General features: G+C 41.1%; 1 protein-coding gene across 25 annotated transcripts in view; it reads right to left on the bottom strand.

Moving 5' to 3' along the window:
- Nucleotides 1-19,303, bottom strand: part of CTBP2 (C-terminal binding protein 2) — a 226,210-nt gene that overhangs the window by 164,804 nt on the left and 42,103 nt on the right. For 5 of the 25 annotated variants that reach the window (XR_010589515.1, XR_010589518.1, XM_065553539.1 and 2 more), the window contains exon 2: nt 9,559-9,735. The exons of the other annotated variants lie outside the window; for them this stretch is intronic. The gene's annotated coding sequence lies outside the window, so the exon portion shown is untranslated. The remainder of the gene's footprint in view (nt 1-9,558; nt 9,736-19,303) is intronic. 25 annotated transcript variants of the gene reach the window in all.

Below are 19,303 nucleotides of genomic sequence, written 5' to 3'. Positions count from 1 at the left end.
TATAATTGGGCTCAAAAGAGAATTAGATAAGTTCATGGAGGACAAGTCCATCAATGGCTATTAGTCAAGATGGTCAGGAATGCAATCCCATGCTCTGGGTGCCCCTAATCAGCTGACTGCCAGAAACTGGGACTGGACTGATCACTTGAAAATGCCCTGTTCTGTTAATTTCTTTTGAAGCATCTGGCACTGGCCATTGTCAGAGACAGGATACTTAGCTAGGTCTGACCCAGTATGACCATTCTTATGTTCTTGTTAATAATGAATCAACAAAAAGCACTTATCCAAAGTATGGTAACAGAAATGGAAATACATGAAAAAGTCAATGGTGTGAAACAAGAAGGGAAGTGAAGGTGGGCTGCCACAAGGATAAAATTGTTTAAAATTATTTTAAAAGATCTAATAGTAAAATGAAAAACAAAAAGTGAAATTACCAAAACTCCCCTCTAACTAAAAAGGGTAAATGTCAAATTGAAAATCAAGTAAAGAAAAATTAAGATGAAATTAAAATGATAAATCACCAGATTGTAAGCTTTTTAGGGCAGGGACTGTCTTTATTCTGTTTGTACAGCATCTAGCACACTGGGGTCCTGGTTATGACTGGGGCTCCTAGGAACTAAGGCAATACTGTACAAATAAATAACACCACCAATAATAAAAAATTAACTCAAAGTATGGGAGCACTGTTCAGAGACCACCCAGCAATTCACAATGCTACAACATGAGCTGCATATTCAATATAAACTAATTCAGTAAGACCTTACTGACCATGGGGTAGTCTCAGCTGGTTCAAACTGTCATAGCTTCAGTAAAGTCAATGGAACTAAGACAATATACAAGAGCTGAGAATCTGCTCCCCATGCTCTCAGAAGTATACTGAATAGAAGATTCATTGGATGGGACTATAACATTAATTTGTAAATAAATTATGGGAGAAAACATCAAAGGGCTTAAAAATCTTTGTGTACTAAAAAACAAAACAACAACAAAAACAACCCACAACTTTTATTATGACAGCAGATTAAGTACAACTGAAATTTCTACAAGGCTGAATTCTACAGAAGCCAATGTTCACAACCACTGACATAATAAGAAATAAAAATAAAAAAGCAGGTAAGAAATACAAAAATCTATGTAGCATGAAATATCTTCAAGAGACTTGTTTAGTGAAATTAACTAGTAGTTTAATAGAAAAAAAGCCTGATATATGAGAGTACTCCAATTTCTTCATAGAAATTAACATTTCAATCCTGTTTTTATCTAGAAGTCATTAAACTGTGCAACATGAATTATTGGAACTGTAGCAGAGAATTAACTCTATTCATCAAGTAAGTCCAAACAGTTTAGAGTGCATCTGTAATGAAAAAATAGCTCCACATTTCTATCTCTTCTCATTAAAGTAAACCAGTTTTCCCCCTCTCAGTATATAAAACTGTCTTCTCTTCACGTAATTTATATTACCATAAGCCAGCTCACATTCTAAACTATTACATGCCTCCAATTAATTTTTGCAGCTTTTGCCTGAAAATTTAATGAGATAGTAGCGTATGAACCTGCTGACTCCAGATTACGTGTGTGCTTCCAATATTAATGTTGGCATAATAAAATAATCTGATACATACTTGATGAGAGCTTTTCACTATTGTGAGAGTAAAGGCAATACATAAACCAATTCAACTGATTTTCATCCTTTTTTTTTAATAAAAAAATTACAAAAAAAGTTACCAGTTTCAAATTGAACAGCTCCAAGTCAAACATGAAAAAGTAGATGTACAGTATTCATGCGCACTTTCTTGAACAATTTAAACATTTATTAGTCTCCTGTTTAAATAGTTTAAAGGGACTTAGTTTAAAAAAAGCCCTTTTCTTTTCAAAATGTCTATTCGACATGGTAAATGGAATTTTAAGTTTCAATATTACATTTTATGCTCTGCTTTATAAATCACAGTTATGCCACACCTCACCCCTGTATTGTTGAAAGTATTACTACCCCAACGATAATAGATAAACTGTGAAAGAGAGAATCAGTGATTGCAGGGCTAGATTTTTGGCACCTAATTTCCATTGAGATCAATGGCAGTTAGGCACTTAAATACCTTTAAAAATCTGCCCCTAAATCAATATCACACAACATACTGGAAGCAGGAGCAGGATTAGAACCCAGAAGTATGATTGACTCTCAGTCCTCTGCTCTGCTCACTTGACATTGCTTCCCTTAGGTTTCACATATATTTAAGCATTTCAAGTTCTGCTCCTCCAACACTTGTGCATGTGCTTAACTTTACTAGCACGAGTAGCCCCCATAGCCTTCATTGGGTAGTAAAGTGAAGCAAGTGCACAAGTGTTTTCAGGATTGGGGCCCTAAACAGAAAAAAAATTCACATTTTATAATAAAGACCCTAATTCTGATTGCAAGCTCCCGGGTGTATTTCATGATTGTTCAGTTTAAGCTCTACGTTGCTAGGGATCTCTCAATTAAACAATGCACAGTTGGTGTTATCCCTTGGGGAAGCTCGGGAGGTTTGCCAAAAAGGAAAAGGTGAGGTGGAGGTAAATTTGTAAAGAGAGAGAAGCAAACAGAACTTAGGGAAGAACAGTCGAAACAAGGAAGTGACACACATTTTTAAAGTACATCCCCACGCTGCTTAGCTATTTTGAAAAACTGAATGCATAAGATAAAGCATTCCCCATGGATTTTTAAATTGCATGAGTAGCATTTATACACCAGACCATTCTTCTGCAGGTTTCAGTGGCTTTCTCAATACAGGCAACGGCCCACAGGTAAGAGTTCAGGCTCGTGATCAGACAACTTAAGATCTGCTCTCAATTCACTGTGTGACCTTAAATAACATACTCCCTGTATCTGAGTTTGCAAATGGCAGAATGAAGCTATTAGCACTTACCTATTTTTGCAAACTGTTCTCCAGAATATTAGACATAAACAATGTTTTCTTCACAATAAGAATTTTTTAGAATAAGGTAAAAGCCAAAACATTCCCACTTTCCATTGTCGCTATAATTTTACTACCACGTCTTCCTGTTACAGAAGTACAGACTAGTAATGCAGAAAACAATTTTGATACTTATACATCTACAGTAAAACTTGTGCTGAGCTGGTTCTCAAAACAGAATTTTTTTCTATTTGTTCATTTTGTGTGATTTCACACCATCATAAATTTCAATTCCTGTGAAATTTCAGGAAACTGAAAATTCTTCGCAGTGAAGCATATAAAATGCTCAAAAAGCTTCTTTTGTGCCAAACCTTGACCAGTACTACTGTAAAAAACTCCCAAGGGGCTACACGGCATAGAGAAATCAGCAGTAAGGAGCCCAGAACTGGGGCATTCTACTCCTATTGTATGGGCTTAATAATAATGTGTGCTGCCTTAGCACTTGATATTAGAGAGACAAGGAGAAGAGTTTTTGAAGAGCTCTGTGTAGTTTAAAAGCTTCTCTCTCACCAACAGATGTTGGTCCAATAAAAAAATACTTCTTCACCCACCTTGCCTCTCTAATATCTTGGGACCAACATGGCTACAACAACTCTGCATACAGCACTCGATAGTCATTAGTTAGTTATGCCAGTTACACCGCCACTATTAAGTAACTAAGCCTCATTTATCCTATTTTAAGAGGGAAAGAAACCGGGGCTTAGAGAGATTTCAACTTGTAGAAGTTCACACAGCAAGTCGGTACTGGAGTCAGGATTATGGACACCCTCTCCCCCCCCCCCACCACACACACACACACACACACACACACACACACACTCCTCTAACCTCCAGTCCAAGGATCAGGGCTTCTTTCTACGACACACTGTACAAACATATGGGGGGAAGGGATAGCTCAGTGGTTTGAGCATTGGCCTGCTAAACCCAGCGTTGTGAGTTCAATCCTTGAGGGGGCCACTTGGGGATCTGGGGCAAAATCAGTACTTGGTCCTGCTAGTGAAGGCAGGGGGCTGGACTCAATGACCTTTCAAGGTCCCTTCCAGTTCTAGGAGATGGGATATCTCACATTGGTAGACACAGAGGAGAGGGGTGTGAGGAAGGCAAAGAGTAACAGAAGTCAGACCATATGTTTACAGGGGTTAGCTATTGTGCAACTTAATGGTTCCAGACAGTTCAAAATCATCATAAATGAAAAACAAATAAACATAATCTGATATCCTCTACTGGCAATCAACCCAACCATCATTGACACTGACATTTAACTAATACTGGGTTTTCAGAATTCTAGTACTCTAAATAATAGAGGAAAACAATACTAAAAACAAGTGTGACCTAGTTTGTTCTTAGCAAGGTAGAAGGTCAAGCAAATAGCAAAAGGTACATCTTTGGCCTTCAACATTCTATTTAATCATAACTTTTGCCTCATGGAGTGTATCCCTATATTTCCAGAGTGGTTACTCTAACAAGCCAGTTCATTTGTCATTAATAAAATTAATTCATCCAGTAATACGTCTCAATCTATTTTAACAAAACCAAATGAAAGTCAAAATCCACTTAAATGTAATGCAACAAGCATTAAAATTGGGAAACTTCTTTCAAAATAAAAAAAGGGAAAGCTGAAGAATCTTCCATCTATTTTCCTTTTACTGATGACTCCAAAGTAGTATTTTTCAGATTGAGGCAGAGAAGAAACCAATTCAGTAAAGGAATCTAAATCTTTCTATATAGTTTAGGCCTTGATCCTGCAAATGACTCCACATGGTTGGACCCACTGTTCCTGTGCAGAGCCCTAAATGAGACACTTCACAGATGCAGTTAAAGGATCTGACCCTTGGTTCCAAAACCCTGACCTGGCCCTCCAAACAGGCACAAGAGTAGCTTCACTCAAGTAAGCAAAGTTATCCCCATGCACGTGTGGAAGATCAAGCCACATATACTAAGTACACTGCATGTGCGTCTATGCGTATATAGATCTAAGTTTATTAATTTTACTTAAGGGTTTGTTGTAAGTATTTTGTTTACATTTCCCTTCCAATATTTCTTTAGAAACTGTGATACCACATTTTTTTAAATAGACACACTTGACATCCCCTCCACACACACTAACAAAAGCCCCATACTTTTACAGGTCATAAGAAACATATAATTAAATTAACAGATGCATATTTCTGCCTTCTCTCCTATCTGTTTTCCTTGAATGCTATGCCAGATAGCAAATAAAAATCTGCATTTAAATAGAATATTTTTAATGTATGAAAGTGGGCAGCCTGAGGGTAAAAGGTATTGCATTCAGCTCTCCATAGTCACAAAATTGCATTCAAAATGTGACACTGCATTTTAAAAATTCATTGAATATTTTTGATTTGTCATTCTATTACTTTCATTTTATTGTAAAAAAAAAAAACCTTAGTCCAATAGTTTTTGTATCAAAGAATGTTAATAAAAATATTGTGATATGACATCGTTTTATCAGTTTAATTTTGAGAAAAGATTACATTCAATCAGATCTCATAAGTCACCATCTCTGATAATTCCTGCTATTATTCAGTGTGAAATTCAAGCAGTCTGAATTTATTAACATAAGTTGTTACAAATCTGCATTTTTAGACTTTGTCATAAAATGCAGCAGTCCAAACTCAGTGACCTGAATCTAACAGCCTTTCATGTGAAGTGGCCTTGCTATGCAGCTTCTCCTAACCCCTCACTTCTTTTATGGGTCAGGATACAGACACTACTTGCACTCTTCACTACTGACTGGGTCATAGTGAGAGAAAATATGAGCTAATCAAGGATCAGCAGTGCTTGATCACATTTAGGATGTGACTGTGCAAATGCTAACTAACATAGGCTCTGATCCAGCAAAGCACTTAAGCATGTGCTTAATTATAGGTACGTTAGTAGTCCCATTTGAGGACATCAGAATTACTCCTGTTTAAAGTTAAGCATGGGATTAAATGCATGGCTGGATCGGGGCCATAGTGCCTACATGTGTGAATAATTTCATTCAAGTTAACGGGACCCCTCAGTACACTCATTAGTGTCTGCGAGATTTGGCCCTGAATTTTCTTCAGATTGCATAGGCCTCTAGCAATGAGCAGAAGAGTGAGACCATGTTAGCACCAAATGACATATGTTACAAAACAGGTGTCACATTATATTGGACAGACTACAGAAAGACAAAAATAAACCATTTTTGACACTGCATTATCAGGACAGCACCTCCAGGAAAAAACCTGTTGATTTCTAAATTATCAAAATGAGACGACATTAAAATGACACATGCACTAAAGGGTCCAGTCCTGCTCCCTTTGAACTCAATGGCAAAACTCCCACAGAATTCAGTGGGGGCAGAATCAAGCCCTAATTTAGAAAAACTCCTCTAGTTTAATGAGGACCTTAACCCCTGCAATACAATCCTGGCTGGAACACTGAACAATTTAGTATCTTAAAAAATACTCTGTACGCCATTCATTCTAACGGTATGTCTACACTGCAATTAAAATCCCGTGGGTGGCCCATGCCAGCTGACTCAGGTTCACAGGGCTTGGACTAAGGGGCTGGTAATTACAGTGTAGACGTTCAGGATTGGGCTGCAGCCCAGGCTCTGGGATTCTCTCACCTTGCAAGGTCCCATAACCCACGCTGCAGCCTGAGCCCAAATATCTACACCGCAATTAAACAGCCCCTTACCCAAAGCCCCAGGAGCTCGACTCAGCAGACATGGGCCAGCCGTGTGTGTCTAATCGGAGTGTAGATGTAAGGGGCCTGTCCTTTCTCCACTGTTTGATGGGGAGGTGTTCTCGCTAGCCTTTATCAGAGTAACCCTACTGCTGCCCACCCAGAGTGTTGCTTTGCACAGCAAGGAGAAGGCTCTCATTTAAAAAGCTTTAAAGTTCATTAGCCTAGATTTCCTGTGCAGGAAGTTACACCTAAGAACTGCTTTCTGAACATTTTCCATGGATCTAATCTGAGAATTGCCTTACCTACATTGTCATTTATGTCAGATAAGGGACTTGGTTGCAATATGGATACTCATTTTTCGAGAGTAGATGCACTCCTACAGAAAGTTAAACTCACTGGGCCTGATTCTGCTCTCATTCACCCTGATTTTACAAAAATGCAAACGCCATTAACTTGAACCTTCAATAGAATTGCTCTTGATGCAGCCAAAGAGAATCAAACCTGCACACAAAGATTGAGTGGTAATTATTTTATGTTGTTAGGGAGCTGCAACCGTTGAAGTTTCTCGATGTCCAGGAGCATACTGGTGAGAGTTCAAACATTAAGGTCTAGTCTGTACCAGAAAAGGTTTGCTGGTATAGCTATACCCACAAGCCCTTCTACTGTACACACAGCTGGTACTGGCAAAAATGTGCTTTTGCCAGTATAACGTACATCAGTTCCCTGAGCAAAATAAACTGTACTGGCAAAAACGCTTTTATAGGTGTGTCTACACATGGTCTTTTGCCAGGATAAAAAAAGGTTGCAAAAAAGTCACACCCCCTAACCGACATCATTATCCTGGCTAACGTTTCTAGTGTAGACCTGGCCTAAAATTTTCCAGTCCCTGCAGAAAGCCAAACTCTGTGCAGTCATTGGCAATGAATTGTGCAAAGCTCAGCCGTATTGCCAGCCCCTGATAAACTCACTCCAAAATTCAGCCCTGAGGCCAATAGACTGTAATATTTTAATTTCCACCCTTTCCTTAACCTTCACAGATGAGATTTCTCTTATGTTTAAAGAACAAACTGCCCAACAAACTCTGCCTTCAGAAAACCTGAAAATAAGAACAAAGTTCCAAATTGATGGATGAGTCATCAACACCAAATTTCCAAGTAAGCAGTTAGCTTTAAGAATATCCTGCCAAAAAAAAAAAAAAAAAAAAAAACAAACCAAGTAAAATTTAATAAAAAGCACTCTGCAGGTGGCAGCCTCAGGTCCAGTCTACATCATAAAATATAGTGTAACCAGCTCCCCTAACACAACATGGCCTGACCTTGTGTAGCTAAGAGTCTTTCAGAAGCATATAACCGAGGAATGTGATTTCATGGACTTCGCAGGGCTGTAGGAGGATTTGTTAACACAATTACAACATTTTCATTTAAACACATTAAACATAAAACCCACTGATCCCACCATGTAGGCTGCTTGATAAATAATTACAGGTATTAGCAACACCTACATAGTTAAAGTTGCCTAATACTTTCCATCGTAAGCTCCTGTTTTCAGTTACTTATAACTCTGCCAAATTTTTAACCATTTGGGATATTTTCTATGTTGGCTCTCTGCCTCAGGCTGAATTTTATTTTTAAGTGTCAGCGAAAAGAAGTTAGCAGCTTCCAAGAAGGACGGGAAAGAGGTAGTTTTGCCAGACACAAACTGTTTTAACTATCTTCAAAGAGCTCTAGCACCTCCATGATTTGGAGAGCAGGCATTTGTCTGATGGGGCACAGTCCAAGAAGTCCCCTTTGCAAAGCCACCAAGATTTGAGAATTAAAAGCCTCTGAAAATCATCACTTGCACATGGTCAGTAAAGCTTCTTCTCTCATCATTCCTTCTGCACTGAGCGCACCCCCAGGCCCCACGGAGCCTTCTGTATGATGAGCACAGAGCTAGAGCTCTGGACTGATGGCTGCCACAGCAGCAGCCACTGCTATTCCCTTATCCCCCCTGGAGTAGGGAGAGGCAGGGAATCAGGAAGACCATGAGTTGTAGTATCAGCTGTTCCACTAACCGGTGTGCACTTCACAGCCCTTATCGAGCCACACCTCATAGCCCAGCCTTAGGAAGCAGGCAGGCACTATTCATCCATTTTACCCCGGAGAGCTGGGTTCTATCCCTACCTCTGCCACAAACTCTCTAAGTGATGTCTGGAGAAACTATCTAAAGACCTTCATGCACGGAAGCTGAATTAAGGTTGCATGGGCAACTTAACTTTTGACATTTACTAACTTTTAAGTATCTGATTTTGCAACCGTAATGTTCTTTTAACATAGTTTTTTTTTAAATTTAATTTAAAAAAATTAAATGCAAAACAGCTCCAGAATCTCCACTGCATGCAACTGCACAGGAAGAGAGGTTGTGTTTCAAGCAGGCAATTCCCAAGTCATAGGTCAAAAACCAAACATCTGAAATTTCACCCAGAAACTGACAGGAAGCTATGGTTTGGTTCTGGCTCCAGAATGTGTTAATCATATTAGGTACTACTATTCTGTAACCAGACCTCCCAATCAGGTGTATTTTCTAACACACATGGGACCTATTACATATAAACATATACTTCACCTCATCTTCCTCCTTTACCTACTCAACTCTGAATCTAGCCACAGAAAAAGATTCGCACACCTCCATCTGATCAGAATCACATAACAGCTCACCTTACCTAGCCCCCCTCCCTCCCCCGTTCCCCTGATCTTTCAGCAGACACACATTGAATGTTCACCTGAGAATTATAAGCAACACTCCCACACCAGAGCCAGTAACCTCTCCACCTCCAGGCATTCAGATCAACATTTCCACAACACCATCCATCAGTCTGAAAAGCAGAAAGACTAAGGACACTCCCAAATCTAGGCCTTGATGGGGCGTCACACGAGTTTGTGCTTACGTTTCTCTTTGCAGGATCGAGGTTAAAGTGCGATCAAAAGGCTGCACTGAAAGTTAACGGACCCCTGGAAACACCTTCTAGAGAAGATGCGGTGGAGAAAGATGACAAGAATGGTGAAGACGGTAGCCTTCTCTTCTATAAAGCCTTAGATGGAGGCCAACAATAGGAACGAAGAACCTAGGAACACAGAGGGCATGTCTGAAACAAAAGATGGTCTGCACACAGAAGCAGCCTGATCCCATCCCTTCTTCTCCCACCAGCTTCCTCAAGACAATCTTATTCCCAACACAGTGATCACAACATTGTGGATGCTCCAACAAGGAAATGGATAATAAAAAGCTAGTAAGATAGGTAACTTAACACAATCAAGTTTGTAGTACCCATAGCACCTGAAACCACATATTCAAATCCCATCAAGGGCAACTCAGCCCTTTATTTCCACCACTCCTGAGGAACAGAAATGGAAGTTTGCTGCGTGTGTCTGCCTGGTGGGGAGGAATTTCTTCACAATGAAACTTTAATATCTGTGGTCCAGCCTGCTCTATATGAATATTAAAGAGCCTATAGTGCTTTTGTTCATTTGTTTTTAAAGAGGATGGATTTGCCCAAAGGTACCTAGGAACAATTTCTTTTGCACTAAGCTGGATGACTGCTGACCTCTTTCCCCTCATTTAGATGAGGCTGTATTTCAATGCTGGAGCACACACACAGCTTCTGAAATGCTCTGGGATCCTTTACAACCTTTCACTATAGACATATGTAAAATATTATTAAATCATGTTAATTTAATGTCATGTTCAATTAGAAACAGGGATAAAAACCAAGAATATTTATCAAATGCATAACACAAAACCAAAAGAGATAGGACAAAAAACAAACAAACATACTTCCAGCTAAACGAAGAAGGTATTACAAATAATGGAAGTATAGTACACCAGTACTTGACATTATCCCATAAACAGCAAATTGCACCTCAGCTGAAATAGATATGTAGCTGTTCCACTTAGCTTAATTTTTCAAGGAGTTACAGGTTACACCCATTCTGCTGGCAAAAATGAGCTGGTTTGGGCAAAACAATGTACTGCAAAACATGGACTGTAAATGAGGGAGGACACCATTGCAATAAATATTAAATTACAAATTCTGAAATGCAAATCAGATATTTCTCCTCTGAGACCTTGCTAGACGAAAACCACCCCTTATGCTAAATAATAGACAAAAACCATCCCCTATGCTAAATAGACTGACCTGATTCCCCTCTCTCCTATACTGGTGTAACCAAATTGTCTCCTATGCAGTTACTTCTGCTGTACGCAGGTGTAGCTGAGACAACAATTAAGGCCTATCCATGAACATACTGAAAAACAAACTCTAATACTGGACTAGGCAAAAGCTAGTATTTGAGATGGGAAGAGGCTGTTTACAAAACCAAAATAAAATGGTAAACGTATTGTTGCTAGCAAGCAATACATTGTTTTAACATGTTATGATACTTATAAATATACAAAGTTTAAATAAGCAGATGACAGAAAGTTCCTTTTTATCTACTGAATGTTTATTATTCTTCGCACATTAGCACTTTTTCCCTCTTACGTTATATCTTCTGCCATTTATAATTAATTTTAACAGCTTCTGCAACTTATCCCACAGGTTGTTGCTGTTTCTTTTAAACAGCATGCTGCTGAGAAATTGATTTGTTTGCTCCGTATGCCTACAGAAATCACATTATGAAATATGCATAAATGTCATTTCTTGGACTGCTTCTGAGGATTAGCAAAGAATAAAAGCTGGCTTTAAAAAACGAGACACACACACACACACACACACGCGAAAGAAAAAGAAAAACTTAAAACTGAATCTCAGTTCAGATTATTGGCAAAAAGAACATTCCATACCTGGGTATCCAACATGCCCTCAGATACATGGCTCAGACTGCTACCTAACTGGTACCCCAGTGCAGCTGTCTCTCCGAAGCAGTGGAACTCACAAGGCACACACCAAGTATCGTGGGGGTCAGAATGGAACTCTTCACGATAAAGTGGGCCAAGACTGCCACTTCCATCAAGTATCAGATGAGGACAAAGGGGCGTATGTTCCCTGACCCCCCTGTCAATATAGAAGGTTCACATCTGCCAAGTGTTGCAGATCTTGACTGCGTAGGAACTGTCTCCTGCCCAAGTATGCAAATCAGTCTGAGGATAGAAAACCCATGACCAAATCCCTATGAGGCTGCAGAGCACTACACAAATCCTAAGAGAGAGGGGAAGCCCGCAGATCATTTGCAGCCATGGAACAAACTAGTTCTGTAGCTATCCTGCCTACCTCCAGAACAGGAGCTGTGACATCCCAGTGCTAAACGAGCTAAACAACAGCCAAATAATTCAACTGCAGAGAGAATTTTCTGTCTACAAACCCTCACACACATTGGAGAGGACAATGGACTCATTCACATTTCCCCCAATTCACAAGGCAATAAGATACAGGGCAGAGCCCCACAAATTTCCCTGACTGAGCCTTCCCAATCTGTGTTCTGTCCTGCCAAAGGTCACCCCAGCAACCAGGCTGCAACAGTCTCAGCCCTGGTCTACACTACAGAGTTAGGTCGACCTAAGGCACCTTACATTGACCTAATTACGTCAGCGTACACACTACAGCCTTGCTCCTGGTGATGGAAGTGCCCTATTATTACACTGACATCATAACTCCATCTCCATGAGAGGCACAGGGCTTATGTCGGTGTAATTAGGGCGACACAGTGTCTGTTTAGATGTCTCCACGCTGGAGCCATGAAATTGACAAGAAAGCCTCACAGCTCGGGCTTTCACCCCAGGAGAGTGGGGGGGGGGGTCCAGACTCCCAGCTGGGCGGTTGCCCGGGCTCCCCACTCCAAGCCAGGCTGTCCCCAGGCTCCCAGCTCCCCACTCTCTGATGGGCTGCTGCCCGCTGCCTCTCCGCTCTAAGCCAGGCTGCCCCCCACAGTCCTGGCCACGCATTCTGAGCCGGGCTGCTGCCCTGGATCCCCACACCCAGCTTCCCACTCCCCACTGGGATCCCAGAAGCCACCCTGACTCCGGGAGGGGAGCTGAGAGCCCGGTGAATTGCCATGCTCTTGGCAGGGAGCCGAGAACCCAGGGGGGCAGCCAGGTTCCCCGCAGGGAGCCAAGAGCCCGGGGGGGGCGGCTGCATGGAGCTGAGAACCTGGGTTCTCAACCCCAGCACTCCCCGCCCTCCGTTAAGTCAGTGGAAGTGCTCCTGGTGAGGATGCGCACCACCAGCAGAAGGAGTGTAGCGTGGATGTGAACCACCACAGTAACTGCAGTGACTGTAAGTCGACCTAACGTAAGTCGACTTAAGTTTTTAGTGTAGACACGCCGAGTGGTGTCCACATGGGGAAGGCAGAACGGCAGACAGGTGGAGGCCCTGTGAGGGAGCAGGAAACACTTGCCTATTCCTACTAGACTTGGACTTGAAACCAGTGAAGAGCTCCTCTAGTGTAATGGGCCTATATATTGCTCAGGTTCTGGGCCTAAGGATTTAGGCCTGTTCTTACACAGGTACTAAAGTAGCAGACACTTTCTGTTATTATTTTACTCCTTTTATCAGAGGTCTAATATTTAACTTTTGGTTACTCCACTTTTGCAGACACCTCCAGCTGCTTATGGATATGGAAATCCAAACAGATTACAATGTGTTTACTGTTTTAACTGCATTGTACATGGTATTAATGCATTTTTCAAAGAGTTATTGTTTCATACATATCTATAGATAATTTAAAAATAAAATAGGATCTATTTCAGTAAAATATCATACACCACACACCGGCGCTCTGCCTTGCACAGCCGTAATCAGGTTGGAAATGCAGATGGAGGAAGACGGGACTGAGATTCTTTAGGTTGTACCCTTCCCTTGCAAAGAGCATAATACATCTTAAAATCCACACAGTAGGACGAAGTTATTATAGAATGGACAGGCAGCACCTGCTATATTTAAGCTCGCACAACAGCTTTGGTATAAAATAGAGTGGAACACAATCTGATACAATACAAAATGAACTGTGATACAGGCTAATGGAGTACAATGCTGTGCACGGCAATAGAAAAAGCTTCTCAAAAACTGCAAATTAGTTCCTACTCAATGGGATCTGAGTGAGATCATTCTTTGAGACGAGTCCCATTGACTCAGTTCAAGCAGCAGCATGCTATGCATATGTTTAATAGATGTAATGGTAGACTGAGATGGAAGGCATTTTCCCCATGTTATTTTCCATTGCAAAACATATTGAATTACAAGTTCTGAAATGCAAACAAGGTATCTTTTCTCTGAGACCTTGTTAGACACATCACTCTCCCATATTATTATAGAGAGCTGTCAAAATAGCCCAATGGGAGAGCTCTTCCATAAGCTTGCAAAAGTATAACTATCATAGTATCAACTAAATTCCATTAACAGCTACACAGTCATTTTGCATAATAAAAGTAAAGGCTCTTTATTTGTGATCTACTTATTTATGGCCATCTAACCAAGAAGCACTTATTTTTCCCTGATGCCTTTGTTAAAACTACAAGATAATTTGGAGTCATTGCAAATATTAATGACTGATGACAAAATGCCTAAGGAAAATTTGAGGCGGCTGTGACCTAGCGCTATTGACACAGTAATAACTCCTGTTCCTGAAGGAGTAAGCAAACTAACTCAAAGAATAATTATTTTTAATTTATGTCATCATAGAAAGTACTGAAATTGGGAATGCTGGAAATTCTGTGCAATGATTATGAAATTATATTTCTTCTCTTTTTTGGCTGTCTATAAGGTAATCAAGACTAGGCAAGGTTTTTCGGGAGGTGAAATTTTTCACAGCCCTGAGCAACGTAGCTAGGTCAATTTAATTTTTACGTGTAGACCAGGCCTCAGTGCCCTTGCAATGAAGCAGCCGCTGATCTTGAAATCCTCACTCAGGCTAATCACCCACTGATCACCAGCACCTGCAGGTCTCTGAATCAGAAAGGCACATATAACAGACAGAATGAAGGCAGAGAATGGGAATGGGAGATTTTTCTCCTTTTTAACAAAGATGTACAGTAGTTGATCAGAGTGAAGATGATAAATCCCCTAAACAACAAAGAACCCAGCTCCTCCAGATAGCTATTCCAGCATTACACAGAAAGAGAAAAAGAGAAATGGAGTGGTTGGATGTAAAGTTTTTTAAAGGTTACAGAGTTTTCCCCAAAAAAAGTTGCTCAAAAATCTTGTTGCCATTAACTGGATACAGATCATGAGTAAGGCTACGAGTTTGTCACGGAGGTCATGGATTTCATGACTTTCCGTGACCTTCGTGACTTCTGCAGCGGCTGGTGCGCCTGGCCCGGGGGCCACCTGAGCAGCTCAGGGAGCCCCGGGACCAGTTGCGCCGGCCGCGGCTGGGGCAGTCTCGGGCCACCTTACCCCCTTTCCCCAGCAGCAGCAGCAGGAATTTCGGTGTGGGAGGGGATTGGGGCACAGGAGGGGGGAGGGCTCTGGGCAGTGCTTACCTCGGGGGGTTCCCCGGAAGTGGCGACATCCCTTGGCTCCTCGGCAGAGGGGCCAGAGGGCTCTGCGCGCTGCCTCTGCCTGCCAGCACAGCCCCCGCAGTTCCCATTGGCCGCTGTTCCCGGCCAATGGGAGCTGCGGAGCCGGCACTCGGGGCAGAGACAGCATGCAGAGCCCCCTGGCCACACCTCCGCCTAGGAGCAGAGGGAGCGGGATGTCACTTCCAGGCAGGCACAGAGCCAGTTAGGGAGTCTGCCAGCCCTGCCACCACCCACAGCATTTCCCGGGCTGCCCCTCTTCCCCCCGCCCCATCCCCACCCGATTTAGTTGGGTATATAGTAAAAGTCATGGACAGGTCACGGGCCGTGAATTTCTGTTTACTGTCTGTGACCTGTCCATGACTTTTACTAAAAATCCCCATGACTAAAACGTAGCCTTAATCATGGGAAAGACTCAAGAGGCAGCAAACCCTAAAATGTAACCAATAAGAGGCCTGGTGATAACATTTATTTTTTGCCACTATAAAAGATTTTTCTCTGTAGTAGTTTACTTTTTTTTTTTTTTTTAATTATTACTCCTTGATGGACATGATACTATTAATTTAATTTCAACTTGCATTTCGTATTAGTACAATCTACACTAAGTTATCTCTATGGCAGTAGCAAAATCACTTTATAGTGAGCTATATCATTTCAGAGTTAATTACATGTATTTTGGCTTTGATAAATGAAAATACCAGACAAGATTAACCGAAGGACAATCAATATGATCCAGCTATTAGACATCCTGATGGGCTACCCAGAGTACAGGGACAACCTATGGTAATCAACTAATTGAAGAATATGTACTAAAAAAAATTAGGAAATCCAGACTTCAGTTTTAAAAATACCCCAATAAAACTCACCAGGAAAAATGCTCTCACAAAACCATGCAGGTCTTGCAGCTTGAGAGACTTTTCTTTTTTTAATAAACAGAAATGTTGCTTCATTGGCTTAAAACCAATTACTGTGATAAAACACTGAAAAGCAAAATGAATTTGGCTGGTGAATTCTGAAGAGTGTTTCTTATTTACATCTACCCAAACTCCTTTAATTGTATTTTTCTAATGCCTTCCGATTTCTGGAACTGCCAGAGATTGTTAAATAGTTTCATTTAAAACACTCTATTTATCTTGGTTTAGTCACACACCAGATCAAATTAAGCAGTCAAATACTAGAACAAATTAACCCTTTCCATGTCTTTTGACATGAAACCAATGGGAGGATGGGGGGAGAGGGGGAGGGAAAGCAGTAATGCTGTGTCATCGCCAAGCAAATGTCAGTTAGCTTTACATTTCCAAAGAGGTGTGCAAGAGTAGGTGGAGTAAACAATAAGTACAAAGCTAAAGTGTTACCAAATGTTTTGAAAAATATGAATTGCACTCTGGAATTCCATAAATCTATGGTATGTAAGTACCATTAGCATAAATGCAGACAACGGTTAATCTACCTTAACCCTGATTAATGGTTGCAGTTGCCCATTAATACTAGGTATTTTAACTTACTACTGAAATTGATTAGTCAGTTAAGAATTCAATCCTAATGTTCAATAAAATTGCACTTTCTTTGCAAATGCACTATGAAATGAGGTGATGCATTTAACAGCACTCGCATATATTACACTGCACGTAGCATAAAGATGAAATGTGCAGTGTAATTGGCACTGCTTGAACTATTTCAGACACACCTGTAGTTGTAATGAGTGGTGGGTAGTGGTAGTTCTAAACACTCAATTCTCTTGGAAATAAAAATGTTTCCCTGAACTTCCACAGTACATGTAAATACTGTAGAGAATTGAAATCTAGAGTTAAACTGGCATGTAACACAGATATGGGGGTGGAGGGCTGATGGTGAATCGTAGATGAGGGAGTGGGTTGGTACAGAGCAGGGAAAGCCACATGGACAAGGGCAACAGCTATCGTTCACATGGGACATTTTACTGGAAACTCTGAATAACTCCATTGCTGCACAGCCATGAAGCTATACAACAGTGGCCTGGAAATCAACTGCCACTGCATGACTCACTTCCTTGAAGAGGCATAAATGAAGAAGTCAGCATCTAGATCCCATGGGTCAGAGAGCCTTGACACAGCTGTGAGTCAGACAAGAGGAAAGGGACCAAGCCTGGCTAGCCATTGGGGAGAGAGTGGGGGGGAGGTAAAGCCTGTCTGGAGCAGGTTGGAATAGAGTGAGCTGACCATGAGGGAAAGTTCAAGGTGATTCATGCCCAGAGGGAGTAAGGGTGTAGGGGTGGGCAGGAAGTGACTGGCAGGGGGTCCTTTTGGAGGGGGTTTTCTGATGCAGACTGAATAACCGACCCCTGACTCTCTCCCAAATGCAGACCTGCACTTTTTCCTTTTTCTAAAATCTCTAATTTATTAATTTTAAAGAGTTATTCTAGGGCAAAATATAGAAAGCACCCTCATCTCATTCCATCAAAAACCAAAACCACAAACCAAAACCTCTTGATGATAGTCAAACACCAAGAGGAAAATGTCAGTTTACTGTAACACTTTTTTTCTTAAAACATAATCAGAAGTTACAATATTTCACATGACATTATAGTGGTATTGTACTGCTCATAGCATGGTAGTTACAGGTCTGTTTAAGTTTCCATTATAACCCTCTCTTTCCAGGAGGGCAGTTGCACCATGGACGCTTACAATACTTAAGGCTAGAACTTTGCACGCAAACACCAAGCCCAGGGCTGGCCTCAAGGTTGGCAATTCTCCAGGGTACACATGCAAAAGGTGGCATTTCTGGAGTTAGAGGTGAATATTTACAATCAAAGGTTGGGATGAGAGGCAAGTTCCACCTCACTCAGGCTTGGCTGACAATCTGAGACAACAGGAATGAGGGTTGGCTTTTTTTCCAATCCTCAGATGTTAAATGAGTCTTTGAAAACACGACAGCAAAATCTTTCATCATAAGAGAAATACACTTTAAAAACTGCCATAAATTAATCTTACATGAAGGAGTGTCTAAATAGAGAAAGACTATGCAGGTCCTCTCAGGGCACAGTTTACCAAGGGCCTGCCTTGCTAGCCCCTAAAGCAATCAACACATTACATCTTTTAGGTCATAGCCAAGTCATGCAAATGCAAAAAGGACACAATGAAAGGGCTGGCCTTTCAGCTTCAAGCAGCAAAGACTCATGCTTTTAGATACAGAGATCCTGCGATCAAACCTAACAGCTGACCCTACAATGGACGTTGTTATAGCAGCATTTTGCTGTTTGCTATTCTATAACAAAGTAGCTTTTATGTCCTTAAGGGCATGATCAGCAACTCTCTGCACCCAGGACTCTCAATGGACTTAAACAGTAGGTTCTGCATGTGCAAGGAATGCATGACTGGAACCTAAAGGAAGACACTGGTAGGTATTTTGCTTATATTTTTAAGCACGTGGATAAGGCACGAAGATTGGAGTAAAGAAGCTAGGATGACCCCTCTGTGATAGCAATGCTCATTTAAAATATTCCAAAGTTAGGCCTTATGGTGCTCCTTGTGATTTTCAAAACTCTATCTATTTGACTTAGTCACAGGAATTACAGGCTACAGAATAAAGATAGTTTTAAATTCTATGCAGTGCTTCCATATTCTCATGAATGTTCACAATTGCTCTCCGGTGAGCCACATCACCACCATTTACAGACCACTGCGTAAAACAGCAGCAGTTCACAAAGCTCCCTGGTTATATCTTGACAGGGTGGTCCACGCAAGTGGATCCAGGTCCCAGAAGTGTTATAGGGACCAGGGACATTTACAATCCCTGCTCTGCTCTCTACTTACTTCTGAAATCTCTGTACTAAATCTGGGGCTGACAAAAAGATTTCATGTTAAAAGGTAACTTACAAAAAAATTTCCAGATACGCCTTTTTAGTTCTTTCATTACGGCCTTATAAAAGGCCTGAATACTTTTTACCCCTTCAAAGTTATTCTTCTCCTGATTATTTTCACATTGAAATACCAGGTCTTCTTGAGGGAAACAGAATGGTGTGATGGACAGGGCACTAGCCAGAGGTGCCTGAATTCTATGCTCAGCACTGCCACTGACCTGCTGTGCGACCCAGAACAAGTCATTTCATTTCCCTCTCCCTCTCCCCACCCCCTGTAAAATGGGGATAATGATACTTCCTTTCCTTTGTAAAATGCTTGGCGATTTACAAATGAAAAGCACCT

This window comes from Chrysemys picta, chromosome 7 (genome assembly GCF_011386835.1).
Source record: "Chrysemys picta bellii isolate R12L10 chromosome 7, ASM1138683v2, whole genome shotgun sequence".
NCBI lineage: Eukaryota > Metazoa > Chordata > Testudines > Emydidae > Chrysemys > Chrysemys picta.
This window is presented reverse-complemented; position numbering and strand designations above follow the sequence as displayed.